At 39.4% G+C, this 3460-nt stretch overlaps 1 long non-coding RNA gene across 1 annotated transcript; it reads right to left on the bottom strand.

Annotated features, from left to right (window-relative positions):
- Positions 1 to 673: 673 nt before the first annotated feature.
- LOC106520820 (uncharacterized) lies at positions 674 to 1140 on the bottom strand. Its single transcript, XR_001310589.1, has 3 exons — positions 909 to 1140; positions 784 to 829; positions 674 to 709 (listed from the first exon to the last, which is right to left on the bottom strand). It is a non-coding gene; the product is annotated as an uncharacterized LOC106520820 (long non-coding RNA).
- Between the last annotated feature and the right edge of the window lie 2320 nt (positions 1141 to 3460).

The following is a 3460-nucleotide window of genomic DNA, read 5'->3' as shown; positions in this document are numbered from 1 at the left end:
GTGTGTGTGTGTGTGTGTGTGTGTGTGTGTGTGTGTGTGTGTTTTCTGACCTAAGTATTTGCAGTAGGTTCACACTGCGGGAATAAAAAATAAAGTGCATTAAAACGTTCCATGTGGAGCAGCCTATCCATCGATAATGTGTAACAGTTTGTATATTTTAAGTTAAAGACTTTTAGACCTAAATCCCAGACCAGACTTTAGCAGTTTAAAAGTCTTAATTTTTCTGATCAGAAGCTGAATTAACTATAACAGGAAAGAACAGGTGGACTTCTTAATGGGAACAAGAAACTTGGATTAAAATGAACGCACATAATTTTGTATTTTTGACTTCCATCCCATTTCCAGTAATTTCTACAGCCTAACCCTAAACTATCCTCACAGGTACCCACCTGTGATGAGACTGTGGGTTTGAGCACTGAAATACTGCCAGATGACAATGGTTTAAAAAAAGTTTAATAAGCACAACTTTGAAATATAGTTGGTCATCAGCGTATGTTCCCACACAATGACGAAATTTGTGCTCTGCATTTGACCCATCACATGTGAGAAACACCCATGTGGAGCAGCGGGCAGCGCCCGGGGTGCAGTTAGGGTTGGGTGTCTTGCTCAAGGACACCACGACATGTGGGCATGGCAGGGAGTCGAATCGGGTCCCAAGCCGGCTGCTCTACCACTACGCCACAGCCACACCCAAAAAAATGGCGGAAATCTAGGCAGAGGAGGGCAGGGTTAGTGGCAGCACAAACCTCTATATTAATGGGAGAGTAGATAAATTCCACCAACCTGTTTTCTTTAGAATAGGTCCAACAAGAAAATCCAGTTGCTAGATCTTGGTTCCGGCAGGAGGAAGTGATGTCACGGTTTGTTTTGTTTGGTTAAATCCATAACAAGTGATCATTAGTTTTTACCTGAATGCTTGGGTTGGCTGAAGACCAGAAATCTGGGAGACAGACGGGGTTCGAGAACCAGGAAGTGCCGTTAGGGGTAAGACGAGACGTAAATCCGAGGAGAAAGGCGAGGGTCATCGTGATAGCAGAGACTATCCGTCAGGGGCTGAGGCAGGAGTCGAAGAACCAGAGGACATGAACGGGGTCGAGGTCACAGGACAAGAGCAAGGCATGAGGAAGGTACGCTGGAAGATCACAGACTGGGCTGATGATAATCTGGCACTGTGAGTGGCTGGGTTATATGCTGGGAAAACAGGTGAATGGAATGAGGCAGATTAATCAAGGCAGGGTAGCGGTTCTGTGATGGGAGGGGGAGCAGGACAGAAGCCAGGCTGGAGATAATTACTGAGACAGAGAAGATGACAGAAATAAAAACAAAAACGGTGGCAGGCAGGATAAAAATCATCACAACCTGACCCTAAAACTAATCTAAACTCAATTCATACCTTAGTCCTGAACTGAAAACCTGACCCAAAAATGGAGTTCCACCATATTAGGACCAGTCTTTGGTCCCCATTAGGACTACTGGTCCTAACAAGGTAGGTGTGTATACCAGAAACGGTCCTAAAAAAGGGTAAAGCACACACAGAAGAGTTTTTAATGTCCTTAAATGAACTTAATTTACTTTTTTTTCTTTCATCATCATTGTTTCCAAAAGCAAACTTTGTCACAATAAAACGAACTATGGACGACAATGACTTTCTGCTTGTTTCTTGAAGGGCAGACTGATTCATCTTATCCAAGTTTCAGTCAAAATTAGGACCCGAGTGAGGTTTGAACTTTTGTTTTCTGTTCGAAAATAGCAAAATAGGTATTTTTAGACTTGAACAAACAACATTAAATGAGCGTATCAGTTTATCTGTTGTCTGAAGCCATTATAAATGTCTTCATCAGCTTTTGCTACAATGGATGTGTAATTTGCTAATGCTCCATCCTGACCCACATACATACAAATTCATGAATATTTAAATAAATAAATAAATAAAATAACAGGTCACTGCCAAACAAAATATAACAAAACAAAAAAGACAAACAGTAAAAAATTTTGGCTTTTAATTCAGTTTGAATTTTTTAATGAAATAATTTCTTTATGAATTTATAATTGTTACTATTTTATATAATTTTGTATTATAATTTGAATTCTTGTGTTTTATCAGTTGTTTAAAAATTCATAAATAAAGCTGTAATGCATGAACACTGAACATAATGTTGTTTTGCATTTGAAACGAACTCTATTGGAGGTATTTATGGTTCCAGAACAAACCGTTGCTTTGTTTGTGTTGTTCTGCATTAAGAGTTCTGTAAAACCTGTGTCTGCATGAATCACATTAATAAAAACTTGGATTTTTTTAAAAAGCACAGCAGCGCAGGAAACTCTAAACGGCTGTGAAGTGAAGCGTTTCTCCTGGTGCAGTGCTCTAAAGAAATTTATAATGACATCATTACCAAACTGAACATGAATTCATTAAACAGAGTCTGATAAAAAAAACAGAAACGGGTGCTTGTTCTGATGCTCAGAAGCTGTGCCAGGAAGAAAAAAAAACTACCAATACCACACTACTTCTTGTGTAATTAACCTCCATTAATATAAAACCTGCTGAGTCAGCAAAGTGTCATATTTTTTTATCCTGATACCTTCAGTTCACTCATCACAAATAAAAATGGCTGCATATTTTGAAGAAAACTGGCTTGTTTGTGTTTTTTAGATTCAGAAGAGCATCTCATTTAACAGAATCAGAAATCTTTATAAATATTTATGAATCAATTTAGCTTATAGTGTTGGTGAAATAACCCTTTTCATGCATTCTACATATTTCATCTCAGTAACTTACTGAGTCATGTTTAGTGGAAATTATTGGATGACTTTGTTTTCCCTGAATGAGCAGAATTTTCTGAAACAGAAGTTGTGCAAAGTGGAGGATTAAGGACTCCCCTTCCCCTTGCAGAGTCCCGATGTGTTCGAGACCACTTGTGTCAACGGAGAATTAGCCGTGCATACTTTCAGCCGTGTTTATCAGCACATTCGGGGAGTTGATGCAGAGATTACAGCTTCTGCAGCCATCTGGATCAGTAGAACCATCATGTGACATTCCACGTGTGGAAACAGACAGCTGGTATGCAAAACAACAGAGCACACAGTGTACAACTTTTGCATGCAGATTTTTTAAAAATTTTTAATTTAATAAAAATCCATTGCAGCTGAAGTTAGAATTGTTACCTCCGCCAAGGGCGAGGTAATGTTTTTGGTTGCGTATGTCTGTCTGTCTGTCGTTCTGTCTGTGGACAACATTACTCAAAAACCTGTGGACGGATTGTCATGACATTTTTACCACATGTGGGTACTGGGCCAAGGAACACACCTTTACATTTTGGTGATGTTCCGGATCACGATGTGGATACAGGATTTTTTTTTAACACTCTGAGACCGTCAAAGCTGTGATGCTTTCACAGGGCTTCTGCAAAAAACTGAGAGCTTTCAGTGTTCATTTGAACTGGATTACACAGCACGGACT

Source organism: Austrofundulus limnaeus, unplaced genomic scaffold, assembly GCF_001266775.1.
Source record: "Austrofundulus limnaeus strain Quisiro unplaced genomic scaffold, Austrofundulus_limnaeus-1.0 Scaffold98, whole genome shotgun sequence".
NCBI classification, from domain to species: domain Eukaryota; kingdom Metazoa; phylum Chordata; class Actinopteri; order Cyprinodontiformes; family Rivulidae; genus Austrofundulus; species Austrofundulus limnaeus.
This window is presented reverse-complemented; position numbering and strand designations above follow the sequence as displayed.